This window comes from Rhineura floridana, chromosome 9 (assembly GCF_030035675.1).
Source record: "Rhineura floridana isolate rRhiFlo1 chromosome 9, rRhiFlo1.hap2, whole genome shotgun sequence".
NCBI classification, from domain to species: Eukaryota; Metazoa; Chordata; class Lepidosauria; order Squamata; family Rhineuridae; genus Rhineura; species Rhineura floridana.
In genome coordinates, this window is record NC_084488.1 from 35,325,043 (window position 1) to 35,348,936 (window position 23,894).

Below are 23,894 nucleotides of genomic sequence, written 5' to 3' on the forward strand. Positions count from 1 at the left end.
AATTAGTCATGTCTATTAATTTCAGTGCATCTACTCTGAGTAGGACTAATATTGAATGCCACCCATAGAATTGTAGCCTAAAGTATTTTTAGTCTGTTGAGCCATGATGAGGGTTTAGCTCTCTTTTATCTGTCACTAATTTGTTTGGCTTTATCCGCTATTGTTTGTTATTATATGGATCTCCATAGTTTGTTTGTTTGTTTGTTTTTAGCATTCCTGGGAGAGCTTATGCTCCAGTTTGTGGAATACAAGAGCAATAGAAACAACAATAATGCCACATTTAAATCATTTTTGGTCATTTCAAATAGTCCCATCAAGACTGCATTCCTTTACCATCACACTTGCACCACTCAGCTGCATCTAACTATGATGTACTCAGAACAGTCCCACAGAAATTAATGGGCCTAAGTACATGATGTTCATTAATTTAATGGTCTACTCTAGTAGGTCTAATGCCGGATACACTGTAGACTTTATCAAGGGCTCAGAGAATGTATAATCTACCCCCTTACCCCCCTGTTGATCTTCAGTGACTCTTCTGAATATTTTCCTTGGGGGAGCCTACTATATTCATTTCTGAACAGGTTGGCAATATTTTTGAATGTAGTAATATCTCTTAGACATCCAATGACTGTTAGCTCTTAATCTTCATCTTTGCTCTTTTGATTTTGTGATTATGTATTCATATAGTTGTATATTCTTTAATGGTTGGTTGAACACAATGAAAATGTTGCTCTTTTTGAGTAGACATACATAGGATTTCACTGTATGCTGGTGGGGGGATACTGTGCAATTACTCATGGAGTATAAATATTGCTTGGTTATTATGCAGAGAACAAAATTGTAATTTCCATATTTTTCACCTTTCATCAATGAACTCCCAAAGAGGCTGTATCCCAACATCCTGACTCCTCTGCCCTGGCATGCCTCAGGACCACCTTTGGAGTTTATTAGACATTCTTTTTTTCTATTAATGGTTTATTGATGGATTTTATATATATTTCAAAGACAAATCATGTAACCAAAACAGTCACAAACTGATTACACAGTATTTCTCATTTATGTTCAGGATCATGGGTTTCCTTGCTACTGTTTTTGTAGAGGCAGCAAAGGTCAGGTCTCAACAACAGTCATGGTCTTTATGCAGCCATCTAATAATATTATAACTGGTAAGTGATACGATAGAGCTATGTAAATATATAGACTTTTCAGATGGGGGAGCAAGTATTATGTAAATAAGCAGCAAGGGCATGCACAAGTGGGCAAAGGGATAGATCAGACTGAAAAACAATCAAACCATTCAAGGGATGCTGCACAAATACTCATCAAATTTCTCTCCATGAAGAGATTCTTAACGTGATTAACAACTGAGATCATAGTTTTAAAGGTGTGAATTTGGACTATTTGATTCAGCTTTGACATTGCTTTCCTTAGCATTAGAAAATACTTTCTTCATAGCTACGGCACCAGGAGGCGGTTATAAAAGTGTAGAAGGGAAAGACAAAAAACAAAAAAGGCTTTCTTCTCTTTCTTGAGAAATCAACTGGCTATTTTCTCACTTCATTAATGGTAACCATAGGAATTTCCTCATTGCAAAGACACAGTTCATCCCTCGTGCATTAAATAATCACAGCAACATGATTACACTCTTATTTCAGAGATGTTCCTCTCAATGAGAGACTGCCCCATATTCAAGCATTTATTCCTCAGATTTTAAATTAATGCCATGCAGAGTTCAAACACGTAGCTGCCTAGGAAATGTTTAGGTTCTGATTATGAGCGTGTGTGCCCTATATAAACATCACCCTTTTGTACCATGTTTTTTCTAATCATGAGAAAATTTAATTAGAGCTTTCTAATGACCTACTCCATAAGATTATTGATGCTGAAGTGAATGAACTGGGAAATGTATTCTGAAGAAAACAACACTGTTCGACACAAATTAGTGGACTGGATCATTATGTGTGTGTTTGCTTTGATCTCACAACAGAATCATCTTTACTTACTAGGGATATGCTAGAATTCCATTAATAGAAATTTTCCATTAATTCACTTATTCTCAGTCGCTAAGGATTAGATTTTAATGTAGCAAATTTTCACTGCTATTTTTGAAAACAGATTTTAAAAAAGCCACCTCTAAAAACCAATTGTATGATAAGATTTTTTTTTCCCTGCTTGGAAAAAATATTTATTTTTTTAAAAAGGAAATATTGATATTTTGAATGATCACCCCCTCAAACCTCTGGGCCAGGCTAAAAGAGTAGAGAGTTGGATCCTGACAGACATACTTAGAGAGGGTGTTCCATAAAGTCAGGATGACCATTGAAAAGACTGCAACTCCCATCATCTCTGATCATTGGCCATACTAGCTGGGGGTGATGGGAGTTGTTGTCCAAGAACTTCTGGAGGGCACCACATTGGCTTCATAGACAAATTGTTTCCCTTCATCCTGCACTGCTCAGTTTAATTCATGGTGCAAACAATATTGTTCAAGTGGAGCAGTGTTGTCCTTTGCCTCATTGCCAGGGCCTTGTTCAGGTAAAACATCTGTGAAGACTCTGAGGGACATTAAAAGAGTTTTGATAAGATTACCAGCAATTCCTTGGACTAACAAGGTTCAGAGGAAGTTAAGGAGAAAATGACTTTTCAATTACAGTTGAGAAGTACAGCAAACAGGGCTTCGCTATGTAGCCATTTCAATGCAAACCCATTCCAAAAGTGATTGTTTCAGAGATAATCCAAAGAAGCTCTTAATTAAAATCTTATTGATGAATTGCATCTACAGAGATAATTAAATACAACTACAGGTTTTGCATACAAACACATACTTATCTTGCCAATGAAATAATTGAAAAGAAAGTACTTGATAGATTCAACTATGGTGTAGATGTTTGTGTCAGAATAGCTTGCTGTTTGTGTAAAACAGCAATTAGCTGTGAAAGCTTTCAGACCAAATGACATTTATTTTTGTTTCTTTAAGTAAGATAATAGTTTTTTTTATAAAAGAGAGAGAGCAACACCCAGCACAATGTAAATAAACCAATTTGCTTTAATCAAACAATAGAACTGTTGTGTCGTGTTGTGGGTGGAGAGTTGGACTAGGACTGGAGAGATCAAAGTTCAAATCCTGGTTCATTTATTATGCTCACTGGCTGACCTTGGGCCAGTCACTATCTCTAAATCTAACCTACCTCACAGGATAAGAAAGAAGCGGGGAATCTCATATGCCACCTTGAGCTCCTTGGGATACAAATGTGATGGGTGGGTATCCCCAGCTTTCTTTTAAATGTACTCACTCATAATTTATATCATGATTTGAAACTAAAGCAGCAGGGTAATGACAGCTGTGAGATAACTACAGGTTGGGTGGATAGAATTACCAAAGATTTATAGTAGTGTGTCTGAGAAAAATGTTGGATCCTTGCCTTTATACTCTGTAAGATACTATTTGCAATCATTTGGCTTAGTAGGAGAAGAAATCAACAAGGTAGAGGTGTAATTAATTCTAATAAACTTATTTGTTGTTTTTAAGAGCTATTTGTCTGCACCAGCCAATACACCAACATTAGTAAGGCCAAGAGTAATTTATATTGTCAGGACAGTCAATAGAACAGGCTGCAAAGTATCCTGCTCCACTGAGTTGAAAAAAAATGTTTGGGTACAGATTGTCATGTCTGCATGAATTTTACAGATAATCAGAGGGAAGAGTTTGATGTTGGGATTTAGCTGTCCCGGTCAGGGTGTAAAGGCTGCAATCCAACATTTTTCTTGCATAGAACCACTAGTACATAATGAAATAGACCTTAAAAAATAAACCATCAGAGTGAATTCATTTATTGCATTTATTTATTAGATTTATATCCTGCCCTTTCTCCCAGTAGGAGCCCAGGGCTGCAGCTTTTTCTAATATTCAGCATATTGGAATGTATTCAGCGGTTTCAAAAGATTACATGAAAGCACTAATTGGTGAAAAGGCAAATGAAGAAGCTGAGCCCTTCAGGAATCTGGGAGCATTCTGGAAAGGCAGTCTAGTGACTTCAAACTGAAAAATATCTTTCCAAGATCTAAAACATGTAATTGAGAGACAGTCCAGTCTTCTACAATATAACAACTTTCCCATCTCAAGCAAAAGACCAGTCAACAAACTACATATACAGGAGGTGGTGAACACCCATACTAAATGGCCCCTTGTAAATGTATAGAAAACCCTTTTTCTGCTCAAGGCATACCTCTGAATAAGGAAGCCTTCCCCAAACCTAGTGCCCTCGAGACTACAGTTCTCATCAGCCCCAGCCAGCAGGGCCAATAGTCCAGAATGATGGGAGTAGTAGTCCAAAACATCTGGTGGATACCAGGTTGGGGAAAGCTGATGTAAGAAATGGCATGGATTTTACACAGGGGCATTCAGGGAGCAGATGGAGTTGGAAATGGAGATGGAGGTGGTGTCAGCAAGAGGCAGCACAAAGACAGACATCAGACAGAAGTTGCAATCAGGAAGTACAACACAGCAACCTGGTGGCTTCCTCCAGGAACAATTTACCCAGACTAGGAGTAGCGCAGCATTTCTTGGGTGTTATGTAGCAGGCAGTGGGATCGGATTGGCTCTCCTAGATCACATGACTCATGAAGATCATGAAGATTCTGGTCCATGGTGTCTGTACTTCAGCTTGAATTGCCTGCAGATTCCTTTACTCACCAGTAGTTCTAGTGCTGCTGAGAATAGGGAAGTGGGGCCTGTCCTCCTTATAAAACCTGTGGTGTCTGTAAGTAGTAGAGAAATCCATCCCAAACCCCTTCCCTGTCTCATAGCACCCCTACTGATGGGAGAAGCTTGGGACATAAAATCATTCAATACATATCAGTTGGTGAACATTACGCAAATCAGGGGCAGGAAAACAAGGCAGTACTTATAATTACCAATGAAAGGTTCTATAACTTTTAGTTCACTCTGTATGACATTTTCCAATCTTCATTTCAGTTCTCCACATTTCTGTAACAATTTGCAGATTCAGCATTTTAGTGCAAAGTTCTCTTAATAAGCACTTTGTACACAGTTTTGAATAATGTGTACATTTTTGCAAGAAATTTCTAATAATGCATTTTTGTATGCTGTTTTCAGTACTGTATTCTTCATCTTTGGTTTTCTTTTTCTTTTTTCACATTTTCCCATAATATATGTATTTTTGTAAACATTGGTCATTGCCAAATTCAGGTGAGTGCGAATTCTGAAGGGTGGCTGTGTAAAATTCTCATATTGTTTCAGAAAGAGTGAATTTGACTATTTATTTATTTATTTATTTATATTCTGCCCTTCCTCCCAGTAGGAGCCCAGGGTGTCTACTAGTATGAACGGCAACATTATTCTCCTTGATCTCATCACACACTGAGGAGGCCCACCTTTAACCCTAACTTCAGCATAGGCTCTCTTAATTTCTGATTGTCTGCAGGGACTGTTCAGCACTTTCCCATTTCATTCACCCAGCCAAAATAAATGTGGCAGGGCTGGAAAGAGTGGCAAGACATTAGTTGGGGGAGGCAGTGTCTCCTGTACTCAGCAGCTCTGACCATATAAAAGTGCCAAGGAAAGAGCTCGCTTAGGAGCGGGAGGACAAGAAATGGCAAAAGCCACCACAGCAGCAACTGCAGCAGGGGCAGCAATAGCAGGCTCTCCTACGGCCTTGCATATGGATACGGCAGTCACTGTTTCCCCAATCACTACCTGACTTCAGCAAGATCCCCAGTAAGGTCCTTTTTTAAAAAAAGGAAAGGGCCATAGCTCAATGGCAGAGCATTTGCTTTGCATGCAGAAGGTCCAAGGTTCAATCCCTGGTGTCTCGAGGTAGGGCTGGGAATGTCCCCTGCTTGAAACCTTGGAGAGCAGCTGGCAGTCAGCGAAGACAATACTGAGTTTGATGGACCAACAGTCTGACTTGGTATAAGGCAGCTTCCTAAGGTTTTCTGTTTCCAGTGGCAGCTCCAACAGCAAGTGAAGAAACTACACCAGGCCTGTGCTATAGAGGCATACATGCAAGGGCAAGCATCTTTTTGGAAAACTACAGGGAGGGATTTGTAGTAAACAGATGGCAGGTGGTAGAAAGATTAAATGCCCCAACTCTCCCATGCCTGTCAGTTCTGTAGCTGGGGGGGGGGCAAATGGAGCACCATCACCCCTAGAGCTGTCCTATGCCACCCCTAGGATTTTTTAAAAACTGTCTTCTTTATAATTTGTGACATGACAGACAATTACAATCTCCATTTAAAGAATGATAGCTTGATTTAAGAATAGAGTAAATTTAAGAATAGAACCCTCTGAAAAATTCAGTGAATAATTCAGTGAATAAAGCCTCATCTTGAAGAACCCCCAAAAGTCTGCTTACTCAAGACTTTCCCTAACTGAGGGTGGATGTTTCATTATCACAATCACTTTATAATTACTTAAGTGATCCTAGAAAAAAGCCAGTATAGTAAATATTGAAGAGTTAAATCTGAGGATTTTGTATTATCTGCTAGAGTTAGACTCCACCCCTTGGACTTTCCTTTGCTCTGCTTTTCAGTATACATTTCAGTTGTGTTCTCTACCCAGCCAACAATAAAAAGCATGTTTGTTTGCCTGCAATAAGAAGTAAGAGTTTGTTTATTCTCCAGTTATTATGATGAGTAGAGCTGGGTTGAGGGTTTATTACTAAAGGGTGAAATAAAGAGATAACTTAAAGTGATCTGAAAAAATATCCATCCTAAATTACCTCTTACTCTTTTAAAGCATTCACTATACTCACAATCATAGTGGCTATTTGTTTTCTTGAGTTCTTGGCAAAGGATGAAAACAGCCCTAGAGGAATAGAAACACTGATGTGCACACTACATTTAGTTGGCTGGCTAGCCACCTAGGCTATAATTTGGCCTAATTTCTGATTTTACCCAATATATGCAGCTCAACATGAGGCCTTTTCAGGGTCATGTGACAAACATTTAGCAAATTTGGTTTTTTCTTGCATTTGAAAAAAGAAAGGACAGCTAACCTTAATTTTGATTTTAAAAATTTGCATTACTTTTATTCTAGGTAAAACCAAAAGCTGCAACTGTTCCCAAGAATGATTTTTAGGTGCTATACATTTTTTTCTCTCTCTGAAAAGGTATATCAAGAGACTACCATTCAGAAAGCTTTCTTGCATGTGTATCAAGCATTTTTACAAAAGAAAGTCTATTATGCAGTAAATATTTTACAAAGTTAAGGACTCAGTTTCATTGACTTCAACAAGAAAGCTATATTTATTGTTCTCAGCACCTCTTTCCCTAAATGCTTGACTATGGTTGTATTGGAATGTGTTCTTACTTGTTTTTAAACCTGGAGGTGGTTCTGGTTTTTGGTGTGTGTTTTTGTATTGGTGTTGTTGCAAGATTATTATGAATTTTTAAGAAAACAAGCTCCACACTAGTTTTTAACTTTTTAGTTATAGCATAATTTATTTATTTTTTACTTTTTGGGACCCCATTGTTCACTTTATCCTTGTCTTTTTTTCTTATGAAACAAAAAGTATGGCAGTCATTTAATTCCTGGTGTTTGTGCTAAATTTTATATTAACCTGACTGTTACATAGCCCATTATGTAAGTTAACACGCTGTTTGCATGGAGGAGGAGTGAAGGGGAGGTCACTGCCTTTCCCTGCTCCTGGCCTGCCCCTCCCGTCCTCTCCACCAGTGAGTGAGGGAGATTGGATTGGATGGAGCTATGCACCTCCCCCCACGAAAAAAAGATTTCTACCTAGAAATGTGGCTGCTCCACCTAACAAGGAAGGCTGGCTGCGGGGCTGCTGTTCTGGATTCTCAAAGTAGCTGTCCCATTTAATAAAACTGCACCAGAGCTCAGTTTCATGCAATTGTACTTAGCTCCTAATCAGAGCTTGGAAAAGTTACTTTTTTAAAACTACAACTCCCATCAGCCCCAGCCAGCATGGCTACTGGAGTGGGCTGATGGGAGTTGTAGTCCAAAAAAAGTAACTTTTCCAAGCTCTGCTCCAAAGGCAGCACTCTTTACTGGCCTTCTGGAGATATTTTCAATGGGAGAATGATTTTCACAGAATATTGTAGTATGGAAACTTCTGCATGCCAAGCATGTGCTCTCTACCATTGCATTACTGTGGCCCTTCCTTTGTATGGCTCCTACGGAGATCATAACTTTGAATGCAGCCCTGCTTCAAACATATGTTTTTGCGAGGAATCAGATATGTGCCGTGCGCAAATAGAATGGCATTTGTGCCCACCCATTTCCAGTTAGAAGGAAACTTATGGTAAGAAAAAAGGAAAGCTTCCCACCTCCACTGTCTTTCATCTTAAATAGGGCAGGCTTTGTGGTTTGCTTAATTGTACTAAAGAACGTGAGACAAATGTTCTAAAAAAAAATCTGTGTGACAAATATGCTGCCTTCTTACAGAGAGCTAGTGAATGCCTCGCAGCAATTTGTATGTAATAGCTTTGTGATGCCCATTTCTCTAAGTGGGGTTCTCTAACAAGCCTTTGTTTCACAGCCATCTAAAGCTTTTAAGGCCATCTCAGAGCATCGGCAATAGTTTTATGTAGCCTGGCATGAGAGATGCCTGGTCTACCTGGCCAGACCCACTGCAGGAACTGCTAAAATAAAAAGGTTCTTTGCTTTCAGAGATTACTTTGAGCAGTTCTCCTGGCCTCCATCAAGCAAGGTCTTCCAGCATGCAGAGATAACATGGAAATTTGTTTTCAAGAAAAAATATTAACCTGTTGAGTGCTCAGTTTATTCTGCTCTTGCAATTTTCTTTAATGTCGTTTTTGCTCGTTCAAGCTCTGAATTATGTACTATTGTTATTTTTGTACTATATAGATTTATAGGGGTGTTAGTCCTTGGAAGACCAACACAGGGAGAGAGGATTTATATTCTTTACTAGAATAGTTGTTGGTGGGGAGAAATTGTTCAAAGGAAGACCTTCAGGGAGAAAACAGCTCATTGACCAATTGCTTCAGGCAGTGTTTTAAATAAAATCAATTCTGAGTTTAACACCTCTGCCATTTTTGTAAAACAAATAATCAACCTGGATTCCATTTGTTTCTGTCAGGAACTCATTTCCACATGTTGGGCCTAATGGAGTTATTGTTCCCCTCATTGCACCCCTTTTGAACTTTCTTGCAAAAGAAGTTTATTCTGAGAATCAATAAGGTCATGAAAGGCAGAGAGGTTTGGAAAATTATGACCATGACTGTGTGGCGCCTTATCTGGCATTTGTATTTGACTTCCAGGGTTTTTGCTTGTTTGTTTCTCCTTCTAGTTGTTTGCAGTATCCTGGGGAGTCAAAGACAATATGGAGAGAAATTTCATCCAGGTAAGCATATGGTTAGAGATGATAGTCTGTGACTCCTTCTTTAGGATATTGATGCTCTCGGAAACTTCTGAATCACTCAAGGGCATGAGCTGGATAAGAAACATCAAAACAGAAATCCTCAAATACAGCCCTCTTCCAAATCCTTTTTTGGTCTGGTACTTGCTGCTTAATCTTCAGAAATGTTGTTTTTATCTTGGTCATTAATGGTATTTAGAGCCTCATGTCTAATGAGTCTGCAATGAATCCCAAGCATATTGTGTGTAGTACTTGGCTTGCTATTTTTTTAAAAAATACCACATTTCTGTGGCTATTAATATTTGATAAACTGCAGGCTTAGCTATAAAATAGGAGATCTAACTCCTGTTTTCTTCTCTCCAAATCTGCTTAAGCTTTCTTCTGAATCACAATATTCTAGTGCTTTTGGTACCCTCAGTTCTTCAAAACAAAATATATAAGGTAAAAGCTAACAGTAAACTTCCCATTTACGCTTTGCAGGCTGCAGCATGGGTTCCACTGTCCCATGATTAAATCCATTCCACTTCTGGTATCTGGGAGATGGGGGACCTTTTTCAGTCCAAGGGCCATATTCCCTTCTGGGCATTCTTCTAAGATCTGTCCATAAACCAAACTTTCCTGAGTTCAAAGTTAGGGTGAAACTACACATGATGTTAGCCACATAGGTCCACCCTTAAGTGTGGGGTCAGCATGTTTAACAGTAAACTCAGAGGGATCCAGATTGGGACCCTAGCATGGGGAGTAGGGTGATAACCATTTCCCCTCTGCTACAAGTCTGATCTGGATTAAGGGCCCAGCATTTCCAATCTGCATTGTCAACAAAGGTTCCATTGAAATAAAAGTGTGTTGAGTGAAGAGTTTTGCAGAGGTAGGTTGAGCTGCAAGTTGCTTAAATTCTGAAGTAATAAAATGATAGCCTAACCCATCACACCAATCTGACCACATAAGTTGCCCTCCTCCTGTCTCACCAGCATTTTAAATTAATTTCCTCCTTTATTATTGTTGTTGTAAGTTTACCTATGAGATGGACTACAAAATGGCCTATGTTGCAAAACTGAAATGTGGAGTCACAAAAGCATGGTTGTAAATGTCACTTGATAGCATTGCTGTTGAATTTCCCATCATTCACCCTTTAGTATGATCTTAGTGTGATATTAGGATCTTAGTGTGATGATATTTCTAGTATTTCCACGAACTACCCATTGGTGGCAAAGAAACAATGGAAACAACAACAAGCTATAAAAGATTAAGATGCAGGTCAGAAATATGAACCTACCCGCTCACTTTGTTCAGTATCTAAGGCCCTCCTCCAGGTACCAACTCACCAGGATGCCCGGAGGATTGTTACTAGATCTAGGGCCTTTTCTGTGGTGGCCCCCGAACTGTGGAACAGCTTACCGGAGGAGATACGCCTGACGCCTACGGTTCTTTCTTTTAGGCGCCAGGTCAAGACCTGGTTATACTCCCAGGCATTTTAATGTTCAATGTTTTTATGTTTAATGTTTTAGTTTAATTTTGTTGCTCTTTATTATTGATTTTATTCTAATATTGTATTTTAATCTTGTTTTGTACACTGCCCAGAGAGCTGTTAGCTATGGGCGGTTTAGAAATGAAAATAAATAAAATAAATAAATAAGATAAATACCATAGTTATGGTGAACAGCATCCCACTCAGAAGCATGAAGATACATTGCATTACATGTTGTCAACTGTTAAGTAAACTCCTTGTTTTTTATTTAGCTGTTATTCATTTATTTGGTTATGGCTCATCAAATATGTTCTCATCTAGGTATTTTATTCATCACCATCTGTCTGGAAACATTACTTACCCTTCTTATTGGAACATTGGATCCCATCCCCATTTTCTAAATCATCTGATCATCTATGTTCATGTGTGCCCCCATGTAACTCCATAAGAATGTAAACTTACATGAATAGAACTCTGCTTTGCCTGAATGTGAGCTTATTGGAATCTTGTGATGTCCCCAGGCCATTCAGGGCAATGAAGTCACATTGCACTTCAGAAATAAAAGTATATTGCTGTGTTTGCTACAGAACAGTTTTTTAAAAAAAATATGTGCGTCTGTGCTCTGAGAAGGAACTGTTATCTCTGAGCCAAAATTTAGAAAAAATGAGACTTTCCCCACACATCATTCTGCTGGGAAAATGTCAAGGTTAGTTCAATTATGGAAGAAGTCTAGAGCTAGATTCAGAAAAGGGTTTTCCCTAAACTATGAGGCTGGGGGGGTGTTTGAGGGTTTAAAGTAGATTTTGTTTTTGTGTGAGTCTTAGGCTGTGTACACACTTACCCATTTGTAGCATAAAAATGTAGTTTTTCTCTGTATGGAGTTATTCATGTTCTTCCTCAACATGCTACTTTCAAACTAGCGTGTTTGCAGATCCTGCCATCCAGATGGGTGGGTGTGGTTACTTCATGATTGTTTGAAAACCCTTCCCTTGCAATCTTGGTATATGCCCGCCTGCAACGGCATTGGGCAGGTGTGGATACACCCCCCATTGCTGGGACCACCTACATCTGTTTTCAAATAGAAACACTGCAGAATAATGCAGAACCAATCTGTAATGAGCTTTTATTTTCGGAATGAAGCTAGTTCATCAAGAGGCACTTTTCAGGGATAAGAAATATGCACTAGGACTAGATTATATGTGGACTAAATAAGAAAAACAAGAATTCAGTTGTCATTGATTCTAGAAAATATATTGTGTGTACACTAGGGATGGGCAAGAATTTCAATCCAGTTCACATTTCAAGCTGAATATATCAAATTCACAATTTCTGAAACAAGATGAGAACTGAAACACAGCCATTCTTCAAAATTTACACTTATTTGACTTTTACAATGCAGTTCGCCAACTAAAAATACATCTATTAGGAGAATGTGTGCATAAAAATGAATTTATGAGTGAAAATAACATGCAAAAATGCATTATATGGTCAGCAAGTGTTTACAAAAATGTGTTTACTAGGTGAAATCTGCACTAAAGTGCTGAAGAATTTTCATGAGGATTCAGATCATAGAATAGTAGAATTGGAAAGGACCTATAAAGCCATCAAGTCCAACCTCCTGCTCCATGCAGGAATCCAAATCAAAGCTGCCTCTTGAATGCCTCCAGTGTTGGAGAGCCCACCATCTCCCTAGGTCATTGGTTACATTGTCGTACCACTCTAACAGTTAGGAAGTTTTTTCAGATGTTTAGTCAAAATCAGGCTTCCTGCAACTTGAGCCCATTATTCTGTGTCCTACAGAACTTGGCACAACCAAGAAGAGATCCTAGCCCTCCTCTGTGTGACAACATTTCAAATACTTGAAGAGTACTATCATATTTCCCTTTTCTCTTCTCAAGGCTATACATGGCCAGTTCTTCCAGTCTCTCCTCATAGGGCTTTGTTTCCAGTCCCCTAATCATCCTTGTTGCCCTCCTCTGAACCTGTTCCAGTTTGTCTGCATCCTTCTTAAAGTGTGGTGTCCAGAACTGGACGCAGTACTCAAGATGAGGCCTAACCAGTGCTGAACAGAGGAGAACTAATACTTCACGTGATTTGGAAATTATACTTCTGTTAATGCAGCCTAATATAGCATTTGCCTTTTTTGCAGCCACATCACACTCCTGGCTCATATTCAGCTTGTTATCAAAGACAATTCCAAGATCCTTTTCACATGTCGTATAGCTGAGCCAAGCATCCCCCATCTTACAACTGTGCACTTGGTTTCTTTTTCCTAGGTGTAGAACTTTGCAGTTATCCCTGTTAAATTTCATTCTTTTGTTTTCAGCCCAGTGCTGAAGCTGATCAATTTCACTTTGAATTTTGTACTCCAGGTTATTAGCATTCCCTCCGAATTTTGTATAATCTGCAAATTTAATAAGTGTTCCCTGCACTTCCTCATCCAAGTCACTAATAAAAATATTGGAGAGCATTGGGCTCAGAACCAAGCTCTATGGTAACCCGCTCGCTATCTCCCCCAGTCTGAGAAGGAACCATTGATAAGCGTTCTTTGAGTACGAATCTGGAGCCAACTGTGGATCCACCTGATAATTGTTCCATCCAGCCCACATTTAGCTAGTTTGCTAATCAGAATATCATGGGGCACTTTCTCAAAAACTTTGCTGGATATATTATGTCCACAGTATTTCCACAGACTACCAGGGAGGTTACCCAATCAAAAAAATGAGATCAGATTAGTCTGGCAGGAATTGTTCTTGACAAATCCATGTTGGCTTCTAGTAATCACTGCTTTGTTTTCAAGGTAGCTATGGATTGACTGCTTTATAATCTGCTCCAAAAATTTCCCAGGGATCGATGTCAGGGTGAGTGATCAGTAGTTCCCAGGTTTCTCCTTTTTGCCCTTTTTCAAGATAGGGACAACATTAGTCCTCTTTAAGTCATCCGGCACTTCACCCATCTTCTGTGATCTCACAAATATAATAAACAGTGGTTCTGAGAATTCTTCAACCAGTTCCTTCACTATGCTAGGATGCAGTTCATTGGGCTCTGGAGATTTGAACTTGTTTAAAGTATTTAGGTATTCCTTGAAATTAGGTATTCCTTGACCATTTGTCAATGAATCTCAAGCTGCATTCCTGTCCCTTCAACTTCACATTTGCCAGGAGGGACATAGACCTTCTTTTGGAAGAAGACTGAGCCAAAGTAGGAATTGAGCACTTCTGCCTTTTCTTTGTCATCTGTTATCATTTTGCCATCCTTGTTGAGTAGCTGTACCACCATTTCCTTTCTCTGTCTTTTACTATGGATGTACCTGAAGAAAGCTTTTTTGTTGCTTTCAGCAGCCCTCGCAAACCTCGGCTTATTCCCACCTTTAACCTTCTTGACACCATCCCTGCAATTCCGTGCTACCTTTCTGTATTCTTCCTTTGTGGCCTGGCCTTCCTTCCATTTCCTGTTATGTGTCCTTTCTGTTTTCAGGTCATCTCTAAGTTTTTTGTGAAGTCGCATTGGCTTCTTCTGCTATGTCCACCCTTTTTTCCTTATTGGAATTGTTTGCAATTGTGCGTTTAAAAAAATCCTTTTTTAGAAACTCCAACCCATCTTGGATTCCTTTTCTCATTAGGGTTGTTTGCCATGGAACCCTTTTCTGAGCTATCATTATTCTGAGTTTATTAAAATTGGCTGTCCTGAAGTCCAGAGTACGCATATGGCTACTCTCAGCTTTTGCTTCCTTTAAAATCAAGAACTCAAGTATAAAGTGATCACTTTCCCCCAGAGTTCCCATAATTGCCACTTCATCCACTAAGTCATCTCTATTGGCTACAATCAAGTTAAGGATAGCTGATCTTATAGTTGCTTCCTCCACTTTCTGTAGGAGAAAGTTATCTCCAACACAAGTCAGAAATTTCTTAGAGAGGCCGTGATTGGCAGAATTTGTCTCCCAACAAATATTGGGGTAATTGAAGTCCCCCATTACTACTACATCATGCCTCCTCAAAACATTGACAATTTGCTTTTCAAAAGTTTCATCCTTGTCAGTAGTAGACTCCAATACTCCTTGCCCCATTTATTTTAATCCAGATACTCTCGGTGGGACTACCAAGCTCATCCTCCTGTATTTCTGTGCAGGGATATATATTTTTAACATATAGTGCAACTCTGCCTCACTTTCTATTCCTTCTGTTCTTGTTGAACAGGTTATATCCTTCAGTTGCTGTATTCCAGTCATGAGAGGCATCCCACCAAGTTTCAGTTATACCTATCAAGTCATATTCACCCTTGTGTATTAAGAGTTCAAGTTCATCTCGTTTGTTTCCCATACTCTGGGCGTTAGTATACAGACATTGAAGAACATGTGATTTACAGTCTGGCTTCCTTCCTACATATTTATGAAGATTATTATTGGACCCATTAGAGTCGTTGCCTCAGTTCCTGTGCATAAACCTTGGTCAGTCATTATTTCCAAGTTTACATCTCCTTCCCCTGTAGGATTCAGTTTAAAGCCTTCCTGATGAAGTTCTCCATGCTGGACACATTCTTTCCAGTCCTTGTGCAATACATTACTTGTCAGCAGTCCATCTTCCAGGAAATGTAGCCCATGGTCCCAGAATCCAAATCTTTCACATTGGAACCACCTTCTTAGCCACTCATTCACCCAGAGTATTTTTCTTTCTCTTTCTATTCTATTCTAAGTTTCCTTCCCAGAGCTTCAAAGTCTGGCATGATTTCTTCATAGCTCTGTTTGGCAGTATCATTCGTTTCCACATGGATGAGAAGAAAGGGATACGTAACAGAGGGCTTTATGAATGATGGCAACCCTTCCATCACATCTCTGATCCATCCTCCAGGGAGACAGTATACCTGGCAGGCCCATGGGTCTTCTTGGCATACTTGGGTTTCAATCCCACACAGTAGGGAGTCTCCCACTACTACTACTCTTTTCTTGTTGTTGTTGTGGGGTGTGGTTTCATTGTTCTGCTTGACTGAGCTCCAGCTCACTGTTGTGTGGGGTGTCCTGTTCTTCTTCCTTGGCAGGCTGTCCTCCAGTCTTATCTTCAAGTGCCTGAAAGCGGTTCCATAGTTCCACTGGTGCAGGGTGCCTTCTAGCTCTTCTGCTCCTAACGGTCACCCTTTTCTACAGAGTTTCCTCCTCTTTGTTGTTCTTCTCGTCAACACTCTCCACTTCTGCTTCAGCATGCTGTTGTTCTTCCGTCTCCTGTATTTCTCTTTGCTGCCATTGTTCTAGCATTCTGTCTAAGAACTTTGTCATCTCTTAAACTCTTGTGTGTGGCCACCCATTGCTCCAGGCCTCTCACTTTTTCTTCCAACAGTGCCACCAGCTTGCAGAAATGCTGCAGACAATGTGGGGCACTGAATTTAAGACTGGAAAAATGAGAATCAGAGAGAATCGAAATTGGCAGATCTTTCCACCCCTAATGTACACAGCCTCAAACTATTTTTATCTGCTTTAGACATGTACAGATATGAAGGAATTTAGGGAAAGGAGAGTGAAGGATGGCTATGCTGGCAGTTTTAATATTTTATAGGATGCCAGAAAGAAAAAGAGTGGGGAAGCCATTCACCCTATTATTTGAAAGCAGTTTCTCACACAGAGCATCAACAGTCACTCAGATGTCAGAGTGGTTTGCACTTCCATCTGTTGTACTGTCATATCCAGAGGGAACTGGGTAGGGAAGAGTTGCTGGCACAGCAGCACAAAAACTGGAGCACAAGGCACCAGCATATTCAGGCGGCTTCAATCGCCATGACCAGAGTTTCTCCAAGAACAGGACATGAAACAATAGTCAGAGTAGATTTAAGTAAAATATTTTGGGGAAACTACTGTCACTGCACTTCTGCAACTGAAAAGGCTGCCTTGGGAGAACATAGGATGCTTTTCCTTGATGCTTGACAAGAAAAGGCTGGAAGGCAACTATTGGAGTGAAGATACTTTTGATATAGGACACTGACCTTTGATATTTTATGTATTTATTTTGTTTTATCAATTTATGAATCACCTTTCACGCAAGTCTCAAGGCCACCAACTGTAATGGTCTACATCGTGCCACTGGTGTGGCAGGTGGGAGAGAGCCAATGGGGCTCCAGGATTGGCACTGTGGTGCCTCTGATTGGGCATTTCGCAAGAGCTAATCATCAGCTCCACCCAGAGGTAAGAGGACTTTGAATGAAAGTGGAGCAAAGTGGAGTGAGAACTCTCCTCCTCCAGCCTGTTCCACAGTTATATATTTCAGCTGAGAATACAGCACCAAACAGTGTTTGCTGCAACTTCAGTTGGAAAAGACTCATCCTTGATGTTGTAACGCAAGTGGCCTTCCAGCCAGGGAGACTTCAAAGCAGGCAGGAAGAGGTGGATAGCAGGAAGCAGCCAGTCAAAGAGGCCTGAGGAGGCAGAAGGTGCAGTAAGCGAGCAGAGAGAGAGAGAGAGATCAGGAGGCTCACCACAGTCCACCCTATTAATTTATTAATCATCTTTTACAGATGTCTCAAGGCAATTTACAATTAAAAACAGCTAAAAATAGGTTTTAAAACAATGCAAAAAACCCAAAACAATGCAAAACAAGGCAGAAACCTGTTTAAAGAAAAAAGAAAAGCCATCCAGCTGGAAAAGCTTGTCAAAACAAAACTGTGTTGAATTACTATTTGAAATACAAATAGTGGGCACCTGTTGTGTCTCAGCAAGGATGCTATTCCACAAAATGGGGACAGCCACACTGAAAGCCCTGCTCCAAGTTGCTGTGGAGTGGGCTTCTGATATTTTAGGGACTGCAAGAAGAGACTCTCCTGCAGAACTCAGTGGTCTAGCACAGCCTTTCCCAGCTTTGGGGTCCTTAGATCGTCCTGGACTACAACTCCCATCAGTCCCAGCCAGCATTGCCACTGGTCAGGATTTATGGGGACTGTAGTCCAGCAACATCTAGGGACCCAAAGATTGGGGAAGGCTGACTTAGTGGGTATGTAAGGGGTAAAGTAGGTAGCTGAACAAAGCTAGCCATAGTAACCTCTACTAGCACCATCATTCTAATTTGCCTGTCATCTCCCTTGGATGACAAATAAAACATTCATTTCTATAACCACAGTTACAGTCATAACTCATTTAGGGATACTTCAAGAATTGGATCTTCCCAAATTCTGAGATAAACTGATCTGATCCATGCCTTTTGGACTAATGTGGAGCTCCCCTCACTAGATCATCACCTTGTAGTGGTGAGTTGGCTTCTGTGTTCAAATGAACCCTATCAGCGATACCGTCAGGAGTCATGTACTCCCAGCAGCGTCACCCATGGCGGTAAGGTCAAGGGAGAGGAACCAGACAAAGAATGATCCAAGAATGTCCTCAGTGGCAGAACAGGTGGAGGATAACAACATGTATGTTACAACGGCTGTGAAGGCGGATGAAGGCTGCAGCAGATAAAAGACTTCCAATTGTGGTACCCATGCCATTGGATAAAAGCCTTTTTCTGTCAAGATTGTGTGTTGATCGTTGTGCACCGATCTCCCCATATAAAACAAATTCATGGACAGGCGTCTTCCAAACAAAACAAAACAAAAGCCCCATGGTGATCAGCAAATGGCAACGGGGGCAGGACTGTGAAATCCGGAAGCCCCTAGTCATGGACCGGCACATGGGCGGTGGATACAGACTCAGTCATCCTGGCTGAAGGGCCGAGGCAGTTGAGTAGTTCGGCAGCTATATCCATGACTGAGCAGTCCTATTCAGGATCCACTCTGCTCACCCCATATGGGGAGGGGGCTAGAAAAGGTGCCCTAAACATAGTCTGCCTCATCTCTCTCCCTGACTGTACCACATCCAGTGTGGTCACTACTTAGCGGTTGCAAAAGACAAATGAACTTTGGAACGTGGAATATGCAGACATTGCTGGACAATACAGATAGCGAACATCATGAATGCAGGACTGCCATCATCGCGATGAAGTTGAGACGTTTTAATATTGACATAGCAGCACTCCAAGAAACTCGAAGAGCAGGAGAGGGACAATTGAAGGAAGAAAAAGGTTACACCTTCTTCTGGAGAGGACTGCCTGAAGAACTACGAATACATGGAGTAAGCTTTGCTATTAAAAATGATCTTGAGAAACTCCTCCTGGCATTAATGAACGACTCTCGACTCTCCGATTAAAACTCGCCAAAAACCAGCAGGCAGCTATTCTAAGTGCTTATGCACCAACATTAGATGCTGATGAAGACATCAAGAAAAAATGTTTATACCCAGCTGGACACCATCTTATCAGAGATACCTAAGGAGGATAAAATTATCCTCCTGGGCAATTCCAATGCAAGAGTTGGGCATGATTTTGATTTATGGCCAGCAATCATTGGGAAAGAAGGAGTTGGCAATAGCAACCTGAATGGCATTCTACTTCTGACTAAATGCGCAGAACTTAATCTTGTTATTACAAACACACTCTTTCGCCAGAAAGATAAATTTAAAACATCATGGAAGCACCCTTGGTCGAAGCACTGGCATCTCCTGGATTATGTAATTGTCCGTGCCAGAGATCGTCATGATGTACTCCTCACCAGGGCAATGACGAGTGCCGATGACTGCTGGACAGACCACCCATTAATTCGATCCACTATGGCCATTAATATTGTTCCTCAACGTAGGCTCCAACGAAGAAAACCAAGTCATAAAATGAACATCCACGCCCTTTAAGATCCTATTAAGTGAGCCTGCTTTCAAACAACTCTCAAGAAACATCTACCTACGGAACTCCCTGAAAACGTCGAGGAACACTGGAATAAACTGAAGACTTCCATTATTGCAGCATGTGAACAAACTATTGGATACCAAACTAAGAAACATCAGGACTGGTTTGATGAGAATGATAGTGAGATTGAACATATCATCAACAAGAAAAGGAAAGTCTTCCAGATATGGCAAAAAGACATTAACTGTGCTGCTAAGAAAAAAATCTATGCCAGTGCAAAGGCTGAGGTCTAAAGAAGAACTAGAGAACTTAAGAACACTTGGTGGATAAAGAAAGCTCAAGAAATCCAGCATTTTGTAGACGCTCATGATGCACGGGGCTTTTTTAATGCCACAAAGGACATCTACGGACCAACAAATTATGGTACAAATCCCTTACGTTCAATAGATGGTACCAAACTTCTAAAGGACAAAGAGTCTATTGCACTGCATTGGAAAGAGCATTACCACGACCTCCTTAATCGTAACTCTTATGTGGCTGGTGAGGTCTTCTCGCAAATCCCACAACAACAAATTAGAGATGAGCTTGCAGTATCCCCTAATTTGGATGAAGTCAGTAAAGCCATTAATCAAATGAAGAATAACAAAGCTAGTGGTCCTGATGGGATTCCTGCTGAAGTCTTTAAAGAAGGTGGGCCTGAACTTACACAACGTCATAAGCTCATCGAAAAAATCTGGATGAGGGAGGAGATCCCGGAAGACTTTCAGGATGCCATAATTATCACTCTTTTCAAGAAGGGTGATAAAACAGATTGTGGGAACTATTGAGCTATCACTCTTCTAGCTACTGCAGGTAAAATCCTTGCAAGGATCCTCGCAAATCGCCTCCTACCTATCTCAGAAGACATCCTCCCTGAATCCCAAAATGGTTTCCACCCTTCCAGGGGGACAGTGGACATGATCTTCACTGTACGACAGCTTCAAGAAAAATGCAGGGAGCAAAACTGACCTCTGTATATGGCATTTATTGATCTGACTACGGCCTTTGATACTGTAAATCGAACTGCTCTCTGGACCATCCTTCTGAAAATTGGATGCCCTGATAAATTTGTGAATATTTTGCGACTCCTCCATGAGAACATGACAGCGATAATTTTGGATAACAATGGCTCTCAAAGTGATCCATTCAAAGTGGGATCAGGCATCAAACAGGGATGTGTCATTGCTCCAACCTTATTTGCTATTTTCATTGCCATGATTCTACACCTTGTTGAAGGGAAACTTCCCACTGGCGTGGAAATCACATACCGAACAGATGGAAAGCTTTTTAATCTCAGTAGGCTAAAAGCAAAAACTAAGGTAATTACAACCTCTGTTGTAGAACTTCATATGCCGATGATAATGTAGTCTCCGCACATTCAGAGGAAGATCTTCAAACTATCCTAAATGTCTTTGCAGAAGCATATGAAAAGCTTGGCCTCTCGCTGAACATCAAAAAACCCAAAGTGCTTCATCAGCAAGTGCGAACCAGTCCCTCTGTCTTCAAACGTGTATTTAAATGTGTTTGTGATTTTTGTTCAGGGTTCTTATTAAAAAAAGCAAATTAGTTCAGAAATGGGACAGAATGCGGACTTCCGGGAAGGGTGACTTAGCCTGTGCCTGCTTTTGAGACGGGCTCCTGCCTCAAAAGAAGCTTATTCAGATATATCAGTCAGTTTTTTTTTTTTTTTTTGACTGATTAAACTTCTCCCGGGTAGGGAGAAACGAAGAGATTAACCTCAAAGCCTATTTTTGTTGGGACGACCAGATCTCATTAATTTATGGGACGAGGTCCAGCCGACGAAGGTGGGACGGATTTTCAACAACAAGCTCTATCTGATAAAGCGAACGTTCATCTTATCTTCTAAGAGAGAACGCACTAACAGGCAAGCACCCTTCTTTCTATTTTTTTCTTTTACTTGACTTAAATTGTTGCTGTTTAAAAGAGATTTGCCAGATTGATCGGTTTTTGACATCTCACTGGGGAGCCATAACTTCTCTCTGCTACTCACTAATTAATAGCTTATCTCTGTTTTTGTTGCAAAAAGCTGTCCTGGATTTGCATTCTAAAGATATACACAGAAGAGGGATTTCTATTCCAGATTTTTATTTTGAAGAATATTATATTGTCTGAGACTACTCTCTTTTTGGTCTATTTTATTTTGACGAATCTGTTTCCTGACGACCGCCATTAATTGTTTCGATCCTGGGAACTGCATTTTGTTTACTTAAGCATGGAGAGATAAGGCTGTCTGCTCTGTTTATACTGTGATGTCACCAAGTTTGGAGTATTAACCCAATTGTTGCTGAAATAAGAAGTGGTTTTCCTATATTTTTCTTTTAAAATGGCAATTAAGAAAGTGGCTGAGAATCTGGAAATAACTATGTTTCAGAAAATAATGGATGAGATTGAGATAACGAAACAAAACCTGCGACAGGGTTGTAAGGAGCTGAAAATTGAATTGAGTAAAATGAAGCAGGAGATTAAAGATATAGGGGTCCCTGTGAGAGAGGTGACCCTGGAAGGGGTCCCTGTGAGAGAGGAGACCCCGGAGATTGGAACAAACGTGGAACAGGAAAAAGATTTGGAGTCTATGGACTTTAGAAACAAAATCTATTGTTTGGAGACACAGGAGATTAAAGACATAGGGGTCCTTGTGAGAGAGGAGACCCTGGAGACTGGAACAGGGGTCCCTGTGAGAGAGGAGACCCTGGAGACTGGAACAGGGGTCCCTGTGAGAGAGGAGATCCCGGAGATTGGAACAAACGTGGAACAGGAACAAGATTTGGAGTCTATGGACTTTAGAAATAAAATCTATTGTTTGGAACTCAATGTTATCTCTGAAGAAATTAATGAAGATTCTAGAGATAAAGTTATCAATGGCATGGATAATCTTCTGGACTGGAATGATGTGATGGAGCCCAATATTGAGAAAATCTATGGAATTAACTGCAGCCATGTGACAATGGAAAAACTTTCAAGAGATGACCCAGTGTATTTTGAAAAAAAGAACAGAGATATGATTTTACAGCAGTATTTCAGCAACCTATTCAGAATGGATGGCAAGAAAATATTTGGGATAGAGGTAATTCTCATCAGACTCTTACTATATGACTATGGCTTTGACAGCAAGATTATTATGGAATACTGATAATGGAAGATTGGATACTGAAATTACTGGACTTAATAAGACTACTGAAGATGGAAGATGGAAAATGGAACTAATAGGGATAATAGAACAATGGCTACTGAAATTACTGAACCTAACAGATTCTGATGTGATGGATTAATTGAAATGTTTATTTTGACTATGGTTATGACAATAAGATTATCATAATTAGTAATGAGATGGATTAATCGATATGCTTATCTGGAAAAAAAAATTGATAGATATATTTCTTAAAGAATTGAAACCTCTCTTTGACTTTTTGTGGAAAGAATAAAGTAATGTTTATGAGATTTGATGATTAAGTAAGATAACTACTGGAGGAAAGTGATTTTATAATATGACTTAAGAGACAGGATTGTTATATATTATAGACTTATAACTGATTTGATCTTTGACAAATGGGAAGTCAATATTTTACTCTTTATTTTTTATTTTTGTTTTTTTTTTTCTTTTTTTCTTTTTGTTTAACTATTTTTGATTTTGTTTTTTGTCTTTGAATGTTTTATGATTTCGTCTTGTATGTTTTATGAAAATCTGAATAAAAATTATTGGAAAAAAAAAAAGAAATGGGACAGAATGCGTGAACATGTTATGAGTGACACAAGAGTGCAAATGCGACATGGACTGGAAATAGACGGATTCCTTCACCCTAGTGTGGAATTAGAATGATTCATTCATCCCTAGACTCATTCATCAAACTCTGGTGCTACAACTCAAGCACATGGGCATGCTTCTCACAATGTAGTTGCCATATGGGGCCCACTGGAAGGTGCCTGTATATGACAGCCACTCCACATGGTGTGCCTTCTATGTGACCTGTTTTCATGAATACTGGTTCACAGTTTCTTGCAACCTGTCACCAGGAATGTTGGTAGTGGCACAGAGACAAAGATGATGGGGAATGATATGCATGGCTCACTATATGGTACAGCTATCACTTAGGTAGCTGCCTTATACTGAGATCCATTTGGCTCAGTATTGCCTGCAAGTATTGCCTGTAGCAGGTCTCCAGGATTTAAGACAGAGGTCTTTCTACCTAGAGTTCCCAAAGATTGAACCTAGGACCTCCTGTATGCAAGTATTGCCTGCAGCAGGTCTGCAGGATTTAAGACAGAGGTCTTTCTACCTAGAGTTCCCAAAGATTGAACCTAGGACCTCCTGTA